The sequence below is a fragment of the Castor canadensis genome, chromosome X (genome assembly GCF_047511655.1).
Source record: "Castor canadensis chromosome X, mCasCan1.hap1v2, whole genome shotgun sequence".
Taxonomy (NCBI): domain Eukaryota; kingdom Metazoa; phylum Chordata; class Mammalia; order Rodentia; family Castoridae; genus Castor; species Castor canadensis.
The window spans coordinates 125,452,668-125,465,999 of NC_133405.1; the positions used below are offsets into that span (position 1 = coordinate 125,452,668).

Genomic DNA, 13,332 nt, shown 5'->3' on the forward strand with positions numbered 1-13,332 from the left:
GCTGAAGTTCCTGGGAGTCCAGTCCTCTGACTCTCTTTTCTCTCACCACTTTAATGAGATGATGATTTCATTTAGATTCTCTGCCTAAGTACTATATGTTTATTAATGTTTTTAAAAAGTTCTCTCTAGCCCTAACCTTTCTCCTTGAACTCTACACACTTTTTTCCATGTTAAGTAGAAAACTCCACCTGAATGTCCTGCAGCTATCCTCAGTGTGAAACTGACTGGATCCTAAAAGTGTTCTTCCTAGAGTTAATCTTAGTTCTTCCTTTAGTTAATCTTAGTTAATGGCTGCCTAATCCACCCAGAAACGCAAAACCTGGCAGTCCTCCCAGATTTTGTTTTTTCTAGTTTTTGAAGAAATCTGTATTTCAATGACTAGCCATATAATTTTTGTAAATATCTCATGTGTACAGAGCAGGTGACGAGCAACATTATCACAACTTTGAGATTAACAAGAGCTCCTAGAGATTAAATGACTTTCTCATGTAACTAATGTGTGAATGACCTGGAAGCCCAGTCTTCAGATTCAGACTTGTCTCTTATGACTATACGAATAAAAGTGCCTGTGTATTAAGCACATACTCTGACAGACAATGCTCTTTTCCTGTAGCTTCCTGATAACTGTTGTATACCTAATCCTTAATACTCAGGTCGTTAGCTTTTCCAACCTGGTCTCACTGGGCTAGCTGACCCAGAGTACCTAAACACACCCCTGCTTAAGACTAAGCTCACTAAATAGCACTGTCTGTCTCCTCCCTTTACCTAGCTCTATACCTGGCTCATAAAACCAGCTCAAAAATTGCTTGCTGAATAACTGAGGGTCTCCACATTAGCCAAAATTTTGTAGTGGTTTCCGGTACCTACAAGGAAAAAAAGTCCAGATACTAACACCTGGCTTATGAACGGGTTTCCTACTTATCCAAGCTGATCTCCTAGTGTCTCTCCAAGGAGCCCTGTTTCATGGGTACCTGAAGATGTGGGGTGAGGCATGAAGGGAACCCCCAGACTCTACACACTCTGGACAAAGTGTTTTATGAGAAGTCTCACTGGATGTCCCCAGTGGGCTTCCTCCAGACTCCAAGCCTTGCGTTACTCATTCTCCTCCCCAGACTCTTACTGACTTGCCACAGGTCCAAGTTCTTCCTATTTTCCCAGATGGACATCTGCACCAGCATTTTGGTTCACTGTTGCCCACTATTAATTGTTAACTTTTGAAGGACATTTTGTAATTCTCCCTCACACTATCAGACTTGAAGGATACTAGCCACAGAGAAGTCCTCAGTAAATGCAATAGACACTACAAGAGGAATGAAATCTAGAGAAGTTAATTTTTTTCCTTAATAGATCAGTATTAAATGAAGGACAGGAAGGTAAAATAGGTCTTTTCAGGGGGTAGATACCAGTGGGAAGGGGGGACCGCTAAGGAAAGGGTGAATGAGGGTGAATATGGTGGGTGTATTTTATATTCGTATAGAAAAAAGAAGAATGCAATCTGTTGAAATACTTCTAAGAAGGGGAAGAGGAAGGAGGACACTGGAGGGGGTAAATATAACTAAGATATATTGAGATATAACTGTAAGCACATTTGTAAATATTACAATGTATCCCCCTGTACAACTGTTACATGCTAATAAAAAATAGATCAATAGTGGGGGGTGGGAAATAGTCCACTGTTTTTAAGAAAACACAGTATGGTTGTATGGTTCAATTATTTTTAATTTCTACTGAAGTTAGAAACAGATGACATCATATATCCCAATCTGTTCATGTATTTGAATCTTTTATTTAGAAATAGTTTCAAACATACAGAAAAGTTCCAAGAATCATACAAGGAACACCCATATACCCTCTACCCAGATACCCAGATTCATATTGAACTATTAAAATTTTCCATTTGCTCTACCTCTTGTTCTCTCTCTCTCTCTCTCTCTCTCTCTCTCTCTCTCTCTCTCTCTCTCTCACTTGTGTATGTGTGTGTCTGGGGGGGAGTGATATTAGAGACTAAGTTTTTTTAACTCAAGTAATTTTTTTATTTCATAATTTTTACATTTACTCACACATGTATACATTGCTTGGTCCACCCACACACACACTTCCAGGCAGAACCTGTTCCGCCCTCTTGTTCTCTGATTTTGTTGGAGAGAAAACATAAGAGATAATAAGAAAGACATAGTGTTTTTGCTAGTTTGAGATAAAGATAGCTATACAGAGAGATTCCTAGTGTTGCTTCCATGCAACACACATTGGTTCATCTCTACCAGACCTTATCACTACTTCCTACTCCCCTTCCCATAGTGGCCTCTGCCAGTTTAAGATTACTATATTCGCTCCTCTACAGTGAGCACATCAACTACATTCAAGTTTTAGGTTTCATCCCCTTCCCCTATTCCTCCTGTGCATGTTCTTCCCTTAGTGTGTAGCCTATGTCCACTATATTACTACATTTGTTTTAGGTCTATAATCTGCATATGAGAGAGAACGTGATTTTTGCCCTTCTGAGCCTGACTAACTTTGCTTAAGATGATGTTCTCTAGTTCCATCCATTTACTGGTGAATGACAAATTTTCATTCTTTGTGGCTGAATAAAATTCCATTGTGTATAAATACCACATTTTCTTAATCCATTTGTCAGTTGTGGGGCATCTTGACTGTTTCCATAGCTTGGCTATTGTAAATAGTGCTACAATAAACATGGGTGTGCACCTCAATGCAGAGAAACTAATGCAGATACTTTAAGGTGACAGAGGCCAATAAGAGAGGGGAACCAGGAACTAGAGAAAAGGTTAGTTTGAGAAGTATTAATTTAAAAGGTAACACACATGCACAGGAAAGCAATGCAAGTCAGCTCCCTGTATAGCTATCCTATCTCAACCAGCAAAAACCCTTGTTCCTTCCTATTATTGCTTATACTCTCTCTACAACAAAATTAGAAATAAGGGCAAAATAGTTTCTGCCTGGTAGCGAGGGGGTGGGAGGGAGGGGGGGCAGGGGGGTAGAAGGGGGGAGAAATGACCCAAACATTGTATGCATATATGAATAAAAGAAAAAAAACATGGATGTGCAGGTGCTTTTGTAATAACTTGAGTCGCATTCCTTCGGGTATATCCCTAGGAGTGGTATTGCTGGATCATATGGCAGATCTATTTTTAGTTTTTTAAGGAGCCTCCATATTGTTTTCCATAGTGGATGTACTAGCTTACATTCCCACCAGCAGTGTATGAGGGTTCCTTTTTCCCTGCATCTTCACCAGCATTTGTTGTTGGTGGTTTTCTATTCTAACAGGAGTGAGGTGGAATCTTAATGTGGTTTTGATTTCAAACACAATAATTTTATTGATTTTTATACCATTCGATCCTAGTTGTGACTGGATTCCTGTTGCTGTCCTTTTTCTTGGTTAAGGTTAGTAACCATAGTTATACCTGTGGCTCTAGATTTCATTCTCTCCATTCTGGACCTCTCTTCTTTCTCTGACATTACTTTGTAGAGACCAAGATTTAGGCTCTAGTGCCCACTGCAGCTGGAAGGTCTTTAGGCCTTTCCAGGAACCATATCTAGGAAATGTGTGCGCGCACACACACACATATACATACGTATGTATTAGAAATTATGAGGTCACATTTATACCTCCTATCCATTTTCATAGGATTCTTCCTTACCTTCTATTTTATGTTTGTATGTCTTTTCTTCCATAGTAAGAACCCTGACTTCCAACAATTCCAAATAATTTCATCATTTACTCAATCACAAAATACATCTCCAATAGTCGGCTTTTTGTCACTATAATAAGATACCTTAGATAATCAACTTTTAAAGAGAAAAGGTTCATTTTGGCTCATAGTTTTGAGGTGCCAGTCCATAATTAGTTAGCCTTATTACTTTTAGGCCTATAGTAAGGCAACACATCATGGCACGAGCATGTGGTAGAATAAAACTGCTAATTACATCATGAGCTAAAAAGCAAAGAGAAATGAAGGGGCTGAGGGTCCCATAAGCCCCTTCAAGGGCACACTCCCAATCACCTGAAGACCTCCCACTAGGCCCATTTTTTTCCCAATCTAATCTATCAAAATGATATGGCAGTGTAGTTTTAATTTACATTTCAATCAGACAATCTTTAATTAGAAATGTTAGAAAAATGCCCAGGTTCCAGGTGTAATTGTCAAGTATTGAGAAACATTTTATAGAATCTCAACTTGGTATTCTCTTGAAAACAGCTTTTTCCCTAGAAAAAAATTGGTACACACCCTACCAAGTGAATTAGGATGATTTAAGAAGTCAATTTGATCTCTTCCTGTTCCTATTTTGGCAGGTAGGGACTGTTTAAAGCTTTCTTGCCCCACCTAATGGGCAAGGAAGGGAATTAAACTGTCTTTTTCGACTGCTGCCTAGAAACCAGAGGACATGCAGCATCCAAGAAGTCATGGTTTCATAGACCTTAGAATAATTGTGAAGAGAACACAATCTGTAGATTTATGGCTTCAACATTCTTCCAGATAATGTATAATCACATTTTAGAGCATCTTTTTAAAGCATGTTAATAAGGCTAGTTAAATATTTTCTTAGCCATGCTAATTGCTACATGTGTAATCTTTGGTGACAGCTGCTGCTGCTGCTGCTGCAGTTGATTTCTAGGTTTTCAGATATTCATTTAAAATATTTATTTACTCTAAACTTCTGAAGAAAGAGATCGAGGAAGACTATAGAAAGTGGAGAGATCTCCCATGCTCATGGATTGGTAGAATCAGCATAGTAAAAATGTCTATACTCCCAAAAGCAATCTACATGTTTAATGCAATTCCCATCAAAATTCCAATGACATTCATTAAAGAGATCGAAAAATCTACCGTGAAATTTATATGGAAACACAAGAGGCCACGAATAGCCAAGGCAATACTCAGTCAAAAGAACAATGCTGGAGGTATCACGATACCCAACTTCAAACTATATTACAAAGCAATAGCAATAAAAGCATGGTACTGGCACAAAAACAGACAAGAAGACCAGTGGAACAGAATAGAGGACCCAGATAGGAAGCCACACAACTATAACCAACTTATCTTTGACAAAGGTGCTAAAAATATACGATGGAGAAAAGACAGCTTCTTCAACAAAAACTGCTGGGAAAACTGGCTAGCAGTCTGCAAAAACCTGAAACTAGATCCATGTATATCACCCTACACCAGTATTAACTCAAAATGGATCAAGGATCTTAATATCAGACCCAAAACTCTAAAGTTGGTACAGGAAAGAGTAGGAAATACTCGAACTAATAGATATAGGCAAGAACTTTCTCAATGGAACCCCAGCAGCTCAGCAGCTAAGAGATGGCATAGATAAGTGGGACTTCATAAAACTAATTTTTAGAAATGGTCTCTAAACTGAAGAGACCACCCACAGAGTGGGAGAAAATATTTGCCAGCTACACTTCAGACAAAGGACAGATAACCAGAATATATAGGGAACTCAAAAAACCAAACTCTCCCAAAATTAATGAACCAATAAAGAAATGGGCAAGTGAACTAAACAGAACTTTCTCAAAGAAGAAATTCAAATGGCCAAAAAACACATGAAAAAATGCTCACCATCTCTAGCCATTAAGGAAATGCAAATCAAAGCCACACTAAGATTCCACCTCACCCCTGTTAGAATAGCCATCATTAGCAACACCACTAACAACAGGTGTTGGTGAGGATGTGGGGATAAGGGAACCCTTTTACACTGCTGGTGGGAATGTAAACTAGTACAACCACTCTGGAAAAAAATTTGGAGGCTTCTTAAAAGTCTAAACATAGATCTATCATATGATCCAGCAATACCACTCTTGGGGATATACCCAAAAGACTGTGACACAGGTTACTCCAGAGGCACCTGCACACCCATGTTTATTGCAGCACTAGTCACAATAGCCAAGTTATGGAAACAGCCAAGATGCCCCACTACTGACAAATGGATTAAGAAAATGTGGTATTTATACACAATGGAATTTTATGCAGCCATGAAGAAGAACGAAATGTTATCATTCACAGGTAAATGGATGGAATTGGAGCACATCATTCTAAGTGAGGTTAGCCTGGCCCAAAAGACCAAAAATCGTATGTTCTCCCTCATATGCGGGCGTTAGATCAAGGGCAAACACAACAAGGGGATTGGACTTTGATCACATGATAGAGCGAGAGCACACAAGGGAGGGGTGAGGATAGGTAAGACACCCAAAAAACTAGATAGCATTTGTTGCCCTCAATGCAGAGAAACCAATGCAGATACTTTAAAGCGACTGAAGCCAATAGGAGAAGGGGACCAGGAACTAGAGAAAAGGTTAGATCAAGAAGAATTAACCTAGAAGGTAACACACACGCACAGGAAATTAATGTGAGTCAACTCCCTGTATAGCCATCCTTATCTCAACTAGCAAAAACCCTTGTTCCTTCCTATTACTGCTTATACTCTCTCTTCAACAAAATTAGAGATAAGGGCAAAATAGTTTCTGCCTGGTAGCGAGTGGGTGGGGGGGTAAGGATGGGGTGGGGGGTAAGGGAGCAAGTGGGGATAGGGGGGAGAAATGACCCAAACATTGTATGCACATATGAATAAAAGAAAAAAATAAAATAAATAAAATAAAATATTTATTTACTAATTTATTTATGCAACATGGAGATAACTCTTTTTCTGGGTATATAAGTAATGGATGCTTGATGGGAAAAAATCCTAGAAAGTATAAAGAAGAAAGTTAAAATTGCCTGTACTACTACTAATACTCAGTGGTAATCATACTCAACGATTTACTCTCAGTGCTTGAAGGCTTTGGGCACATACATACTCACTTTGCATATGCACACCCACATACATTTTTCTTTTTAAAATTTTTATTTTATTTCTATTAACACATATAAATTGTACAAGTTAATGTGATATTTCCATACATGTGTACAGTGTACATTGATCATATCTATCCACCTTTATTCTACTCTCATCACCCCTGACACCCTTCCCAATCCCTAGTAATTATTGTACTGTCAGGTCAACTTTTGCCACCCCACCCACCACACACACACACACACACACACACACACACACACACACGAGAAAACGCCCAATTGTCTTTCTGTGTCTGGCATATTTAGCTTAACATTATGCCCTCTGGTTTCAACAATTTTGCTTAAAATTATGGGATTTCATTCTTCTTTATGGTTGAGTAATACTCCGTTATGTATATGTACCACATTTTCTTTATCCACTCATCAGTTGATGGGCACCTAAGCTGATTCACTATCTTAGCTATTGATAAACATGGGTAGACAGGTGTATCTTTGGCATGCTGACTTTATTTCCTTTAGCTATATACCCAGAAGTGGTAGAGCTGGATCATATGATAGTTTTACTGTTAGATTTTTGGGGAATTTCCGCTGTTTCTCATGGTTTCTGTGCTACTTTACACTCCCACCAACAGTATATGCGAGTCCCTTTTTCTCCAGACACTCAACAACATTTTGAAAAATAAGAGTCATTCTAGTTGGAGTGAAATGGTTCCTCACTGTAGTTTTGGTTTGCGTGTCTCCGATGGCTAATGATATTAAGCATTTTTTCATCTATTTATTGGTCATTTAGATCCCTTCTTTTGAAAAGTGTATGTTCAGATCATTTGCCCATTTTTAGTGGATCACTCTTTTGCTGTTGTTAAGGTTTTTTTTAGTTCTTTATACATGCTGGATATTAATCCTCCCTCAGGTGAATAGCTGGCAAAGAATTTTTTCCATTCTGCAAATTGTCTCTTCACTCTGTTGACTGTTTCCTTTGCAATGCAATACTTTTTAGTTTGATACAATCCCATTTGTCAAGTTTTGCTTTTGTTTCTTATGTTTTTGGAATCCTATCCAGAAAATCATTGCCTATGCTGATATCTTAAAATGGTTCCTCTATGTTATTTATTTATTTATTTATTTTTGCTCTAATAGTTTCAAACGTTCAAGTCTTACCATAAGGTCTTTGATCTATTTTCAACTTTTTTTTTTCATTCACACCCAGTGCTTTATTAAAGATAAATAGTCTCATAAGAGAAGTAAATGTGTCCCCAGGCCAACAGAGAGTGCATGTATGTGTGTGAAAGATTTGTGAGGTCCCTGATCTGTGCTCTGAGGAGTGGTCAGTCAGGCGGGGCCTGGGCCAACCGGTAAGGCAGATGAGGGTCTCTGTCCTGGGGGAATCACTGCTCCTGGGTACCCCAGGAGATATAGTCTGGCCGAGTGGCTGCATGGTACTCATCAATCAATTGCTGCACAATCTCCCTGGACGTGTCCATCTCATCAAAATTGTCCTTGAAGATGTCCTCCTTGCGGAACTGCTCCATGAAGGCCTCTCGTTTCCGCAGCTTGTCAAACTGGCGACAGGTCCGCTCAAAGAGCGAGGTGATACTGGTGTGGTTGGCCATCATGAGCCCACTGACCCGGTGGGCTGAGGGCAGGTAGGGAGACTTCCTGGATAGGGCCACCTGGATGCTGGCTGGGCCCCAAGGGATGAAGTTGGCCAACTTCCGTTCCCGGATCCTCTGCAGGCTCTTGTGGACCTGGGGTACAGAGTGGTGAAGGTTGCTTCTCCTCTACCCTGTGGTCCAGGGGGTAGGGCGAAGGGGCCTAAAAATATGGAACGCTTCACGAATTTGCGTGTCATCCTTGCGCAGGGGCCATGCTAATCTTCTCTGTATCGTTCCAATTTTAGTATATGTGCTGCCGAAGCGAGACCCATAAGGTCTTTGATCTATTTTCAACTTTTTTAATACAGGGTCAGAGATAGAGGTCTAGTTTCAGTCTTCTACATGTGGATATCCAGTCTTCCCAGCACCACTTGTTGAAAAGGCTGTCTTTTCTCCAATGTATGTTTTAGCACCATGGTCAATGATCAGACAGCTAGAGCTGCCTGGGGGTTATTTTTGGGTCCTCTATTCTGTTCCATCAGTCTAGGTGTCTGTTTTTATGCCAATATCATGCCGTTTGGGTTACTATGGCTTTGTAGTATTTCTTGAAATCAGGTATTGTGATGTCTCCAGCTTTGCTCTTTTTGCTCAGGATTGTCTTGGTTATTCAGGGTCTTTTGTGCTTCCATATGAATTTTTGGATTGATTTTTTAAGTTCTGTGAAGAAAGTCATTGGTATTTTGATGGGGATTGCATTGACTCTGTAGTTCATTTTAGGTAGTATGGCCATTTTAACAATATTAATTCTTCCAATTCATGAACATGGGAGGTCTTTCCATCTTCTACTGTCTTCTTCAAGTTCTGCCTTCAGTGTTCTATAATTTTCATTGTAGAGGTTTTTCACCTCCTTAGTTAATTAAATTTATTCCTAGGTATTTTATTTTTGTGAATATTATGAATAGGATTGCATTTATGATTTCTTTCTTAGAAAATTCATTATTGGTGTATAAATAAGCTATTGATTTTTGTATGTTGATTTTGTATCCTACTTTATTGAAATTATTTATCAGTCCTAATAGTCTTTTGGTGGAGTGCAGATTTTTCTATATAAAGAATAATGTCATTAGCAAACACAGATAATTTGACTTCCTTCTTACCTATATTTATGCCTTTTGTTTCTTTCTCTTACCTAATTGCTCTTAATAAAATTTCTAGAACTATATTGACTAATAGCAATAACAGTGGGCAGCCTTATGTTATTCCTGATCTTAGAGGAAATTCTTTCATTTTTCCCTATTCAATATGATGTTGGCTATGAATAAGTCAAATATAGCCTTTATTGTGTTGAGGTATGATTGATCCTTCTGTACCTACCTCATTCGTGCTGGTATATTGGATTTTATCAAATGCTTCTTCTGCATTTATTGGCATGATCATATGATTTTTTTCTTCATTATATTTAGTGATGTATTATATTTATTGATTTGTGTATGTTAATCATCCTTGCATCACTGAAACACACACATTTTTCTTCTCTGTTTCTCTGTTCCTGTCTTTCATAAATATGGGTGTGTGTGTAATATATGTATACATGCTCTGCATATATGCATGCACAATATATAAATATCTGTACACATACATATGTTCATATATACCTAAATGCTTATATTTTTCTACACATTATACACACATTTTTGAGATTAAATATTGAATAGTTGTTAACATATTAATTTGCCTTTGTCACTTAACATATAGTGAGCGTCTTTTTCTACTCATCAAAAATATCTAGTGCTGGTTGTGGTGTAGTTCCAGCTGCTTGGGAGGCTGAAGTTGGAGAATTGTTTGAACTCCTGTGTTTGAGACCAGCCTGGGCAACAGTGAGATTTTGTCTAAAAAAAAAAGCTGTATAGAAAATGTTTAATTGCTACATAATTGCCTTTTTGTGGCTGTGCCTTAAACCTTTTTACTATGAGCATGTGGTAGTTTATGCTTTTCCTTAACAATGTCTAACAAAGATTTTTATGGACTTGACTAATCCATTAGTTAATTTCTACAGGAAGAGTTATTGGGTCATTTTTTTTATAGCTTAAAGCATTTAATATTTAAACAAATCAATCTGTTAATAGTAGTCACAAAATATGCTTAATATAGAAACCCACATTTATGTCTTTAAGAAAAAGTGTAAATTGCATTTTACCTCAAAACATAAATTAACCCGCTTAAACAATTGCCAGCGGTGAAAATCATGGTGAATTTTAAACAACTTCAGAATAAAATAACAATAAGTACTTTATACTGCTTTGTATCTAAAAAATGCTTACAACTTCTAATAAAAATAGTCTGAGGCAACTATTTTTTCTTTTATTCTTTAACAGACTTGTTCAACATTATGGGTAACATTCTTAAAACCTTAAGTTTCACAGACTTTCCAACATTCAAATACTGTGGTCCCCTTTTCTTTGATATGGTTTAATTCAGCTAGAAAAAAAAGCATGGTAGACAACTTAATACATTTTCACCAAATTCAAAGTATTACAAAAATTTTCAGACTCTACAGAACTACACATCGTACCCAATGTATCATTAAAAATAGAAGACAGTACTTTCTTCAGCAAATAAAACAGCATACTAGCATGCTGTTAGTGCATACCTTTTAATGTGTACTGTCAATCATAAATTATTTACAATTTCTACTTTTATGAAGAGAACTAGAATTAAATTTTCTGCAAAACTGGAAAAAAGCAATACAAAATCTGTGAAAGCCTGTGTTTTATAGTGTACAAAAGTAAGCCAGTTTTTTCTCTTCAAATACCAGATACTGTGTGCAGTGCTATTTTGAACATATTATAGTAATTCTTGAGGATGTTTTAATGCTGGAGGCAAGTTTACAGGTCTTGATTCTTCATCAAGGAGTACCAGATCTTCTATCTCACTGCCTCTGTATTTCCTTTTACATATTTTTACCACCACCTTTTTCTTGAGAAATAACTTCAGTGCTTCTCTTGATGCAACTGCTTTTGCATTTTCTTTGCTTTTTCCACATCCAGTGCCCAAATACACAGACTTACACCTTAATTCACAAACAATACTTTCTTGAGAGCTTTTATTTTGAGGCAGATCTGCCAGTTCTTTTAATGGGACGAAAAACACATCCAGTGTTGCTTTCAGAGCCTCGATAGCTGCATTTAGGAGCTCTCCATGATTCACATTGGGACTAAAGCCACCGACTGCTACTAATTTCCATGCCACAGTTTTATACAGTCTATTGAAGAAAGGCTGCTTCTGTTTCACATCTTCATTGGTTAACTTGCAACAAGAGAATTTGACAGAACTCTCACTTGACTGTGACGTACTTTTAGAAGGCAACTGTGAAGTGCTACTCTGAGAACTACTCTTAGCCGCTAGCTGGGACACACTTGCTAAGGAAGTGCTTTTGGAAACCAGAGATCCACTGGTCTGGGAGCTGTTTTTGGAAGCTAACAGTGATGCAGCTACCTGTGAAGTGCTTTTGGAAGTTAGCAATGATGTATTTGTTGAGCTGCTCTTGGGAGTTAGTAATGATGTGCCTGATGAGGAACTGTTTTTAGAAACCGATGATGAAACGCTTGCCTCTGAACTAGTTTTGGAAGTTAACCCACTTGAAGCTGTCTCTGAACTAGGTTTAGAAGATAATAATGGCAACTCTACTTCTGAGCTGCCAGAGGAGCCCAACAAGGGCACCTCAATCTCTGAGCTGCTCTGAGAAGCTGAGACCGAAGAACTTTCCAAAGCACTCTTTTTAGGTGATCCACTTTGCTGTCTGGAATTAGTGGATTGAGTAACATGACTATTCACACTGGATTTCAACAAGGAAGAAACAAGTGATGCTGAACCATGTTTATCTGGAGCTTCTGATTCAGCTTTTCCAGACCCTGCTGTTGTTACCTGAGAGGAAATGCTGCTGCCACTTTGGCTGGAAACAGATCGATCTCCATCACTTGTAGGGCTATTCTGACTGGAGATGCCAGAGCTCCGAGATGAGTTCCCACTACTCTCCGATTTGGTGGATGACCCCGTACATGTTGAACTGTTTTCCTGCTGAGCTGATGTCCGTTCAGTTTTAGCAGAAATTTTTCCATCTCGCTCAACTGCAGAATTGTTTTTTCCTTCTATGATTCGCTTTTTGGATGGCTCTTCTACCCCTTCTTGGCAACCAGTTCGTCTCTTGTTGTATGGATTGGAGCATCTGTCACTTTGATGCCTTCAGCCATACTAAGAATTTTATCCATAACTTTTTGAGGGTACCGGCACCCAAGGAAGACATGGTTGGCCCAGGCCATGGAGAACGACACAAGCTGCTGCAGCTGCCGGTTGCGGGTCCCGCCCTCGGCGTCCCCACCATCCTCCGTCGCGGAGGCAGCGCCGCCCGCGGGGGCCAGGTCCCCGGCATTGCGGAGCAAAAACTCCCAGCGGTGGCGCCAGTGTTTGTCAGTCTCGCCCTCGCAGCGTAGGGCCTCCACCCAGGCGGCCACCCGCGGGTTCTGGCTCAAGTACTCCGACACCTCCTGCGCCATGTTGGGCCTGCAGGACGCGGGGAGTGCGAGCGACGCTGCACCGGGAGAGGCGGGGTGCGCGGGGGCGGGCGGCCCTGTCACTGCGGCCTGCGCCGGGGGCCCTCCAGAGAACGCCCCTCGAGAGGCCCAAACAACAGCGCCCGAGCCGCTGAACCTCCCACTGGGTCATGTTTTTTAATTATTAAATAATGCAGACACATTGTAGTAAGTAGACCCTCTCCCAAGATATCCCAAGGTTCCTAATCCCTGGAACCTTACATGGCAAAGGAACTTTACAGGTGTGATTAAACTAAGCACCACAAGATGGGGCAATTATTCCTTGTCATCATAAGGGTCTTTATAAAAGATATGGTGAGTCAGAAGCTTCAC

The 13,332-nt window shown here is 39.4% G+C and overlaps 1 non-coding gene and 1 pseudogene across 1 annotated transcript; both read right to left on the reverse strand.

Annotated features, from left to right (window-relative positions):
* Positions 1-8,632: 8,632 nt before the first annotated feature.
* On the reverse strand, positions 8,633-8,738 carry LOC141420015 (U6 spliceosomal RNA). Its single transcript, XR_012444722.1, has one exon. It is a non-coding gene; the product is annotated as a U6 spliceosomal RNA (small nuclear RNA).
* Positions 8,739-10,522: 1,784 nt separating this feature from the next.
* On the reverse strand, positions 10,523-13,117 carry LOC109683817 (CDKN2A-interacting protein pseudogene; annotated as a pseudogene).
* Positions 13,118-13,332: the final 215 nt, after the last annotated feature.